The sequence below is a fragment of the Rhyacophila brunnea genome, unplaced genomic scaffold (assembly GCF_057557595.1).
Source record: "Rhyacophila brunnea isolate RB1 unplaced genomic scaffold, BYU_Rbru_1.0 scaffold_2, whole genome shotgun sequence".
NCBI lineage: Eukaryota > Metazoa > Arthropoda > Insecta > Trichoptera > Rhyacophilidae > Rhyacophila > Rhyacophila brunnea.
This window is the reverse complement of record NW_028232859.1, coordinates 28,484,037-28,495,950: the sequence shown is the minus strand read 5'-3', so window position 1 is coordinate 28,495,950 and position 11,914 is coordinate 28,484,037. Positions and strand designations below refer to the sequence as shown.

The window sequence follows — 11,914 nt, the reverse complement described above, 5'->3', positions numbered from 1 at the left end:
TTTTATTGTTTAATTTCTATTTTTCTTAAATTATTGGTGGTTTTTTTATTTTATTTCTTTTCTTTAAAATTATTTTTTGCTTTGTTCTTTCTCTACTAAGTTGATTTACCTGTAACTTTATACTAAATGTCATGTTGTGGACGTCTTAAATTAATAATTTGTTATTTGTGATCAATCTGTCTTTTTTAAATAAATTAAATAAAAATAAATATCATTTTCATCGATTATGATTGAACGTTTTGGCATTGCTACAAAAAATACTATGAGACCAATTAAAATATGATATAATAAATTGGATACCTAGACTGATCGACGCATTTGTGGGAAAGATTATGTGGATACTATACAGGTTTGGGTGTGGTGAATTAGGTAAAATGAAAAGATGTGTCGCATAGACCAGACCTCTATCTTCACAAAACTCACAAGGCTGAACTGCACACGCCATATCTAGCGCATACCAATTATGGGGTACCTACCAAAAATGCATCCTCATTGGTAAGCTGTGTGGAGAACCAAAGCTCGGGTTAAGCTGTATATAACCTAACTCTCCTTTAGCTACCTACTTACCTATTCCAAGATATATTCCGACATACTGCGTCGACAAAGCCCTTAGATAAAAAAACAAAATATACTTTGGCGTAGATATAAAATGCTTTTGTTTTTTTAGTAGAGCAAACAATATGGAAGGCAAATATTTCGGATGTATACAATACGTTCACTAATCAAACATATCGTAGATTATAGGTCCCGGGTCGCAAGCGAGAAAAACAACACTCTCTCTACTTTATCGGTCGAAATATCAAACAGATACATAGGTAGATCGGTAGTATAGGTACCCTTTTAGGTAGGTATCGCAGATCTGAACAACGTAACATTTTGTTATATCAACGTGAATATCTAAATCTAAAGCATAATACAAACCAAAAAAACATTTAGCCACAACAATGTACGAAACCTTTTTTTAACATTTTATAATATATAAATGTTTTTAAAATAAAAATATATTCAGGGTTTGGTAAAAACTCATTCACACTCTAAAATTTACTATTTAGATTCGAAATAACTAAATTAGACAAAAATGCATTTTCCTTACAACATGACGTATTATATTATAACTCTTATTAGTGGGTATTATACCTTTTAAAATCAGATAACTGTCTATATTACGGTTTCTTAAACCTGAGACCTTCCTCCCTTTCTTTATGTGTGTACGTTTAGTCAATATTAAACGTTTCGTCGCGTTAAATACCTCACTATTTAGGGGTCTAGGACGATTTGGCGCCGGGACAACTGGACGCCACGCAATTCGAAATTAAATAGACGTTACGTACTTATATGTACTTTAAAAAAAATATTTAATATTATTATTTATATTTAAAATATTATATTATGATTTAATAGTTGGTTAGAATTTAAATATACACACGTAAATAATGATTTAATCGTGCACATGTTTAAGTTCCAACGAAAAAAGACTTTTTTTACTTTATATGAAGCCTAAGGCATGGTTATTCTTAATCTGCAATAAAAAAAACATTATCTTAAGAGTAAAATGAATTAAAACTTCTAAGTAGTAGATAGAAACTGATTAAAACTCCTCGTCTACGTTCTGTATACGTGTCTACGACAACGCGGCGTCCAATTGTCCCATTCCCCTATTTAGCTGATACAATTCAATGGGAATACGGCTAATATTCGATGTGAAATTTACCATAAATTATAATCATGTATGCATTCAACGATGTAGGTACAGATTGCCAGGATGTAAATCAATTTAAAACAAATTTCGCGACAGAGTACACACGGTATCAATTCGTTCCAACATGGCCGCAGGACACGATTTCGCTCAAGTTTGTTACTTTCCCATTTCGCTACCTGCAAAATATTCGCTCATATTTTGTAATCAAAAATCTTCGATGTAATACGTCTTCGCTGTGTGACGTTCTGAAATTGAATTTCAATCTTAAGCGCTTCTTCGACGATGACAACGTCGACAGGTTAGGTCACAACCAATAAGACCCACACCGAAAGTATTTTATTTTACTAAACATCTATGTTGGTACCAGTGGAAGCGGTTACTTTTAGTTGTTGGGATGCTGTCTGTGGTGTGGATGAAAAAAATACCCTCTTTTCCAGTCAGCGCTCGAAGTGGATCGGAGCTCACCGGAGCTCAGCTCCGTCTCATAGAAAAATGCCGTTCTGGTTCGGGAATTATTATGTTTAATATATTGCATAAATAAAATTGTGATTGATGAGAATCTTGTACCATTCCATAAAATTTGGGTTTAGTATTCCAGGTTTCACCTTCCAATATCTTCAACATATGTGAATATATTGTGATATTACTAATTTAACTAAATAAACTATCGTTACGTATATACAGTTACAGAATAAAAACTTAATAGACAATAATATGGTAGTTTATTGATTATTTTGGTAGATTCTTCGCCTCTACAGGATCTATGGACTGCACGCCTCTGATTGGTAATACATTCCACCTATTTAATGTTACAACGCTATATCATCATAGGACATTCAATTGGTAGATCCAATGGCATTGGTATGGACATCCCCTTTTGACGAATATGATTTTGTAATAAAACATGAACTTTGTTACTACAACTAGGTATAACAAAAGTTGGAACTTGAGAAATTTCCTTTTTCAAGGAAAGTAGATACATAAAATTAAAAGAGAAACTTCAAATAATCAAACAATAGGAAAAATTAACTTTCATTAGAGTTCATCCCATTTTATTTCCTATTTAAATTCTGATAAAATGTTATATTTATCGCGAATTTGTTCCATAGTATACTCACAGTAAAAAAGGTGCAGTTGTGTTGAATGTTTATTAACGTTTTCAATTTTATTCTTGTGCAATACTAATTCTTTTTTTTTAATTTTCGTACTTACTATTGCCTGTTTCTATCAGAGACTACACAATTAATATGTTCTCTGGTTTCTATCAAAAATAATAAATAGGTTTCTTTAGTTGTTGTCCTGCTTTAAGGCCAGTATGCACTTTTAGTGTAGGCTTTCTCTGGCACGAGTGAACATAAAAAATAAAACTTTTTTTTTAATAGAATATTAAAAGCAGGGATCCTGTTATGATTTGGGAAATATTGTACACTCAATTTGTGAGAAATACGCATAACTTTTATATCTTCTTATATATCTTATATAACGATTTGAGGCCCTATTTCTAATTTTTGACGAATCCATTGCGTCATTTGCACAAAGTAAATCGCCCCTGGCGGTATTACGTATTATGAGAATCTGTAAAACTCAGGGATACAATAAACTAGGAAAGTTTCTCATCCTGCTGTGGAAAATTTTAAATCACCAATTTGTAATGCAGTTATATAGTTTTGGAAATTTTAATTTTATATTGAATGTATTTTCTGGATACACCAGTGCCCACAACGCAAGCTTTTCAACTCGAAATATCTAAGTATCTAGATTCTAGACTCCACATATAGACGAATTTTATTACACTACGTATTACATCATGGTATGCTACAAATATTGTCATATTATAATCTATCGCACACGATATCAGAACGGTGGGATTTAGGTAATCAATTATAATGTATAGTGGAAATAAATCGTTTGAACGACGACATAACCATTAGACGCGTTGTCACTAAGGCTTATTGTACAGTCCTGGGATTTCGCCCATTTTCAGGATAAGTTTTTATAATGATTTTTGATTTTTTTTATTGTTTTGAATAATATCTATTGCTATGTTATTTTTCATTGAACTCAAAAATCGTAAACAGTCGGGATTCGAACCAAAAACGACCAGAAAAACAAAACCTCTGCTGATGAAGTTTTTCTTTGCAAAAAAATGGTTGCGATTTTCGGGCTGGTAGTGGTGCAAATATTTTGTATAACATGACTGGTATTTTTTTTACTCATCAATTATTGTGTCCTGTTCTTTCGTAAGTAAATTTAATGTTTTCTTTACATGTCAATGCAATCGTCAAATGTTAAATAATCGCTTAATAGTTAATATTCACAATTGGCTGATGGACGAGTCATGCAGTCGGAGAAGGTACAATTATATAATTGCGAATTCGATGATTTTGTCAAAAATATAATCGAAGGTTGCTTTGAACAGATCTGGCTGGAATGCTAAATGTAGATATATTCTATAGATGTAGGCACATCTTTGTACCAATGTACCTATATGTGTCAAGAAGATCAAGAAAAAGAAGAGAGAGAAGAGCATTAGTGTATAATACCAAATTGACTAGGTCTCATGATTGATTACTGCCTATTCCACTATTCTTAATCCGTATGCATCAATCCACTGGTGGATAATTATTAATTACTATCACTTTCCTTCGTTTTTCGTTTGGGCTTATGGTCAGTAGCCACTCAGAATAATTTTAATTTACATATTTACCACGTCTTAATTCGCGTAGATTTATATGCGGTATCCGTATGAATATGTAATTCCATTATCTTTTGGGTAGACTTAGCAACATCTATAACGGACCCATGGGACATTCGCACAGGATATATATAACACCATTGGCGTTCGCAGCCTTATTTCGATTCCCACTGATACTCTCTTTCTTTCCTGGCTAATTGGATTGCTAACAATATATATATTTGTTTAATTCCACGTCTTATATAGGTAGTAGTATTATCCTTGCAGCTAATTTGATTCAACACATTACAATGTCATACTATGTTAATGTTAAGAAATATAGGCAGGTAATCGTAGGTACCCAGTAAATATTATAAATTCAAAGAGCTATGTAGTTGTAGGCTCTTCCTCTTCCGTAGGGACCATCCCCACATCGTTATAATGTCAAAAATACATGCCCGATATTTTTATCATTGTCATAATATACCTACTTAATCACATGATTAAATGAACTATTTAATTTATTTTATCCATCTAAACCGTCGCAATTTTGTAGAGATATTTAGTCACTCAGTCCCATCTCATCGCCGCGGTACAAATCTCGTTCTACAAAGTATGTGAATGCATTAGCGTTAGTATAGGCATACGGGGGAACGAATCAAATAACCCCTAGGTGAGTAAAAACGTTCGCTGTATGTCGTTGTTCAAAACTGATGATGGTAAGTCTATAATAATTATTTTTGTTAATTAAGTTATTATTTTCAAGCACGCTTTTTAGATGTAATTAAATAACGACTTAGATAATCATATTATTATATTTGCACATAATGTATAATATGATAAAGTAGGTATGAATGTATATTTATTAATTAATGGCTAAACCCCACCACTTAGAAAGTCGTCGAGCCGCTACTGTTCTTCCTCATCATCACTCTAATGCCTAAGAATCATGAAATACTGACAAATTCAGCTTTCTCCATCTTTCTATCATAATATCCTTAGTAAGCCTTGTGGCGGATGTTAATTCCAGTTAATTCCTCAATCCAATCACCATATCTAATAACTAAGGACTAAAATTTCTACTTTCCAACTTAATTGATAAATATAGTCACCTCAATACTACAACTAGACAACTTGATTTCCACTGTTTTTGAGATAGTTATTGAATATGATTCTACATTTACTTCTCTACAAAATGATGAAACTAGGTTCTTAAGTCAGAAGTTAATGGGAACTGTATTAATTTTGTGTTTGAAAATAATATTATATATCTTAAAAACCATAAATGCATTAAATAAATAAAATAATATATATTATACAATATGTATTCATACAATTGAACATTATTTACTGATTTCCTATTATACAAGCACAATGTTCGATTTTTATTTTAAATAATATTTACAGCCTAGATTTGTATTAGATAATCAAGTAAAGTATAAAAAATTTCATTTTCCCAACAGTGAGCAAATCAAAATTATCTAGTGGTAGTATTGAGGTAACGATATAATAAAATAGACTAATTTATACTATTCATATTGATTGTAAATTGTATTTTAATAGTTTCAATGCGGATTTTTATACTTTCGTCACTACTTTCTCTCTAATGAAAGGACGAGAGGGAAAAAGGATAGAGATAACCATTAGAGAGAAAAAATCAATTGCGTGCATTCAATTATTAGATTGTCATAAGTAATTATGCTGTATGTAGTACGCCACTGGATGACGCTAATCTCCAGGGTTCATTAATCCGTCTATGATCCGAACTAATTTGTGATCGAGTAGCCACGAGCCCCCTTGGGAGTAACTTTATGCCACAACTAGCTACCTACTTTAATATTTTGGGACAATTTTTGTCGTCTACACCAGTACTTCTCAAACTGGGGGCCGTGGAGCTTCTGCCAGGGAGCCGCGAAATATTTCAGTATTTGAAAAAACAAAAATCATAACGTGATCATTGGACGATACCTGATACAAATCAAGAAATGAAAATATAATTAATATTAAATTATACAGGTTTTTAAAAACCTGTAGAATTTAATATTAATTATATTTTCATTTCTTGTAAAATGGAATTCTACCAAGTAAATGCTAACTCAATTAATGATACAAATCAGTTAAAATCTTGAGGTTGCATTTTTACACGATCACAATACTTTATCCGATATGGATAAGAATTGTAGAATTTAGTATTGAACTTCGCCTCTTTCTTTACACTTTAGTGATGGAAAATGGATGTGTTTTGCTTCATATTTGGCCGATTAGTAAATGAATTGCATTTTTCTCTTCAAGGAAAAGATATCAACATTCTAATTCTGAATATCAAACTTCAAGCTTTCTAAAAAAACTTTCTTCGTGGTCAAAAGGTATTAATCAAGGATGCACTAATATGTTCTCATGCTTGAATGAGAGTGTCTTACGACCAATGAAATGTCGCTCTCGACTTCAATTAAAAGTGTTATACTTGATCACATTGTCGAATCACGACGATTTTTCAACATATATTTCTCTAACTTAAATGAATACCGAAAGTACAATTCGAATTTAATGAAAAAAGTCTTGCAGACTTTTGGATAAGGTGACAGGAAGAATATCCGTCAATCGCAAAGGCAGCATTGTTAATCATAATTCCTTTTGCGACAACATACCTAGGTACCTACCTATGCGAAACAGCATTTTCATCATTACTGGTAATAAAAAATAAGCTCAGGTCGTGTCTTTTAACGAAGTCTTTGGAGCAAACCCTGCGAATTAGCATTTCAAACATTGTACCGGATATTGATTTATTATGCAAAAATATGCAATCACCCCCCCCCCCTTCTCATTAGATTGTTTTTGTAAGCTGTAGCTGTAATAAATTTTAAGTTATTTTTTTTTAATTTTTGTTTTACTTTTCAAAATTAATGTTTAATAAAGTACTGTTTGCCACTAAAGACTAATTTTTTTGGGAAGGGGAGCCATGAATTTATTTTTTCTGGTTTAGGCGGCCGTGGTATGAAAAAGTTTGTGAAGCACTGGTCTACACTAATCATTTTGGTGCAAATTGTAAAAGGGATCGGCACTGTGCTAGGGACTTATTTTCTAAATTCCTTGATTTGTGATTTTATTTTATTTTATTATTAACTAGCTGAAGTACACGGCTTCACACGAAGTCGCGTCGTTGATCAATCAATATACGTCATTTATCTTACTTACCAAAACAATAGTTATATCTTTATTAATTATATCAAAATATTTAAAAAATAAAATAAATCTAACACCAGTAAGAGTCGAACAAAAGAACGCCAAATTAAAATCATAAAATAAGCAAACTTTGTCTTAGTCCATGGTAAAAAATCAAAATTGGAAGGAACAAACAAACATACCTAATTGGTTATGTTTGAGGTTTGAGGTAGGCACATAAATTATTATGTGCCTGGTGATATGATTTTGGCATTATAATATTGTGAAAGTGTTTCCATTAAATAGATAAAAAATCATTTTTGATACCTACGTAGAATCATCGTATGTGTGACAATCAGGTAGGTACACACCAAAGAACTCGGCCGTCACATTTCAAGAACAATACTACCCCTTTCAAAGAAAAGTTTAATTTAATTTACCAAGTATTATATGTAGATAAATAAGTATGTATGTAATAATTAATATCCCATCCCCCAAGGGTGAGTGTAGTAATGTGTAGGACCACGTAGCGATAAAATACAAAATATACAATTTAAAATGTAGGTACTTTAGCAAAATACGTAATATTATTTATATTTTATTGTAACCTTGGTACCTAAATTTATTTTTCAATTATCATTTTTATATTTTTAATATACGTATTGATTATTTGAAATGCTTTTAAATGTAGACTAACCGTAACATTTAAATTGCGTCTTACATAACAAAATTATTCTGTCGCAGGATACCCTCTAGTAGCAGTACGCTCTCCCTTAAAATATGGTGCATGGTAGGTAGTAGGTATTGTGAAGGTTTTTGCAAACTAAAACACGCACATACGGTGATATGGTGTACAATGCAAATAATATCTAGCTATGACCTAGGTATTTGAAACCTTATAAATCGGTTTGTAAAAAAATATATGTATTAATATTTAAAGAAAGAAAAAAAACTATTGAGTGCCTGCTTTATACGGTAGGTAGGTATTTTAATTCGTATCTATCATCCTAATCATCATTCAGTACCTATGTATAAGGAATACAACATAACATAATAGTAATCTAATTTATGTACATAATATTTTGTCAGCAGCTATTTACAGTCCCGTCATAATATGGAAAATTATATAAATAACATAGAATAAATCCCTTATCTGGCCAACATCTACAACAAACAGCACGTCATCCTGGCTAGTCACTTCGCGAACACTTGTATTTATGACTGCAATGTCATAATAACAATATTTTAAAGTGTATTAAGTACTTATATATTTTTAATAAGCATTATGTAGGGATTTTAAAACTATAAAACAAACTATTTTCACATTTTATTATTTTTATATCATTCTCGTACGTAAAATTGTATTGATATTCATATACAAAAACATTTTCCATGGAGCTATAGCATCGGTGGTTCAGTGGTAGAATGCTCGCCTGCCACGCGGGCGGCCCGGGTTCGATTCCCGGCCGATGCATTCTTTTTTATAATTATAAAAACAATAATATTAGTCTTATTATTTCCTATGGTAAATTATGATGTGTTTTGTATTGTCACTATATTTTTTTCTCTCGTTTCGAGATATTGAGACTGGTCGCAGCAACGAGCCCGACTAAAATAACATAGGTACTTAGATACAAAAGCAATAATGACGACACCATAGATTAAATAGATACCTAGGTACTCGTGAAATAAAAGTCTCATGCAAAATAGTAATAAATTAATCTCAGAGTGATCTTATATTATGTTTGGTTTCACTGTTAATTTTCTTGTCCGTAGGTACTATCGTAAAATACGCCATAAGATTCCACAACCAAATTTCATCGACAACATAAATTATGTACATATAGATAATTTTATGAAAATAATAATGCCTACCTACAACATAATAAATGATATTATATTAAAAATAACTCTAAAAAAATTCGATCCTGCCAGGATTCGAACCTGGAATCTTCTGATCCGTAGTCAGACGCGTTATCCGTTGCGCCACAGGACCTGATGACAGTGGCGACTAAAATTTTGTATAAGAAAATGGATCTCGACTAAATAATCTCCCCTCAAAAATAAGAGTAAGTACCTACCTATGCATCGGTGCTGTTCGTATTTATTTTCTTTACATGGTGAAGAAGTAGATAAGTAATAATTAAAGAATATAGGTAAGATACTATAAAAGATTTATATAATTCCTCTACTCGTCACCACGCTGCCTGAATCGTGAAATACAACAGAATTCTAGATCAGCTCTCATCTTCTTCTTGGTTGTACACTCATGGCTGAGGATCGTGACCACATTTTAATTTCGTCATCCTTTGAGCGACCAAGACTTTCCATCCTTCTCGATTTTCCGCTTCTCTCAGGGCAGAATGGATGGTGCCCCCAGGCAGCTCTTTCACTTGGTCGCTCCAGCGCGCAGACGCTCTTCTTCTGCTTCGCCTTCCCTGGAGGCCACCCAAAACCACCAGTCTCTCCAGGTTGTCCGGTCCGCGCCTGACAATATGTCAAAAAAAACTGCAGAATTCGTCTCAGACACATTGTCGAGAGACGTTCCTTTATCTTCAGTCCATGGATGATTGACTGGTTCGTCCTGTGCTCTGTCCAAGAAATACGAAGCATTCGGCGCCAACACCACATCTCAAAGGCATCAATTGCCTTCCGTTCCCTTGCCTTCATTGTCCACGACTCGACTCCGTATAGAAATATCGAGAACACTAATGTTTGCACATCGTTTTTGTGGCAATCGAATTTCCCCGATCCTTCCATATAGTGGTAAGACGTGTCATCGCATTTTTTGCAATCTGTGTGCGCCTTCTTATTTCCGCTTCACATCCGACCTATCTACTGATGGTCGATCCCAGATATACAAACTCGTCGACTGTTTCGAGGTTTTGGAGTGTACTTGCAGTTGGTAGAAGGTTAGCCCGATCAACAACCATTCTCTCAACCAGCTGTCATCATTTCACCATTTTTCTACTTACCTATATCCCCTGCTATAATTTTTCAGTGAATTCCTTCACCTAGTCACCTCATCTCGTCGGCGTTCGCCCTCATTTTACCTGGCACCGAAAAAAAATATTATCCTTTTGACGAAGAGTGTGTCGCTTAATCTAAGCAGTGACGTACCGTTAGAGCATGAAGACCATGCGTTGCTTAGGGGTGACAAATTATGAAAGTAGTTTTGTGTAAATGTTAAGATCAGAATTTCCACGATTTCCGTTATATTTCTATGCTTATGATGACCGAGACTCGGTTTATTACTTTATGACGGTCGGGCCATATATCGTAAAAAACGCAATCCGCACCGCACCGAGTGTCCTCAAATAAAATCGATATTGAATGCGTGTTTCGTTTACGTGACAAACTTTAATGTACATTATAATAAACTATTGAAAATAACACGTAACGTGTCTATTCTTTCACACGGGCTTAAATTTTAAATTTGTCCATTATTTCTCCACGCTCGAGATTTAAAACTTCTTACAACTTCCCCCAGAAGACAACCCGTCTCCCATATTTTTTGTGGATACAACACAAATACACAGAAGAAAGTTACTAATTTATTGATGCCCAGCTATCACAGACGGTTACATATAAATTGTACGTAAAACATTTCACCGTGGCACAGTTAGCCGTTAGCCTTTTATTGGGAGATGACTGTATAATATACGGTCTCCAATTTGATTAGATCCAATATTAACATTAATTCAATTTTCATAGCCGATTTTGGCAAAATTCATAAATTCAATAATGATAACCAAACCTATCAAATAATCCAGTATATCGGCTATTTGTAAAGTGTAACCGCGACACGAACCGTGTTTTATTTTGACATGAATTTTATGTCAGTACTATACGACCCAAAGAGGTTGGACGGTAAAGTGTGATACGGCGAACTGCATACGTACAAGTTTCCGGACACGAGCACAGACTTCGGCCCAGAGCTGCGTTCAAGATATCCTCTGCAGTCCTTGCCAGCACAACATGGCGAATACATCGAGCATTTTTGTTTCATTGGCTCGTAATGTCCAAGATGTCACTTATTAGAAAAAATGTTTAGTTTATTTCGACGGCCTATCACTATCTACTCTGCTTTGGCTAGAGTGGTACCTAAAAGACACAATTTGCCACAATATTGATAATAATGGCAACTGTCATCGACTCACCCCATATATTAATAATTAAAATGAAGCTGGCGCGCAACACCCCGTTAAAATAGTTTATGGTGAAATAAATTATGATAGTTATTGTGTACCAATAAAATTATAATTATTATATTGGTTATACTGTTATACCTACATATTACATTATTTTCTCTGTTTGACAGAATAAAAGCATCGCCTATTGTGTTTTATGGGTTACTATCAAAGTAAGTACACTCGAAC

At 33.3% G+C, this 11,914-nt stretch overlaps 2 non-coding genes across 2 annotated transcripts; one reads left to right on the top strand and one right to left on the bottom strand.

Moving 5' to 3' along the window:
* Window positions 1-8,938: 8,938 nt before the first annotated feature.
* On the top strand, window positions 8,939-9,009 carry TRNAG-GCC (transfer RNA glycine (anticodon GCC)). Its single transcript has one exon. It is a non-coding gene; the product is annotated as a tRNA-Gly (tRNA).
* A 449-nt stretch (window positions 9,010-9,458) lies between these two features.
* Window positions 9,459-9,531, bottom strand: TRNAR-ACG (transfer RNA arginine (anticodon ACG)). Its single transcript has one exon. It is a non-coding gene; the product is annotated as a tRNA-Arg (tRNA).
* Window positions 9,532-11,914: the final 2,383 nt, after the last annotated feature.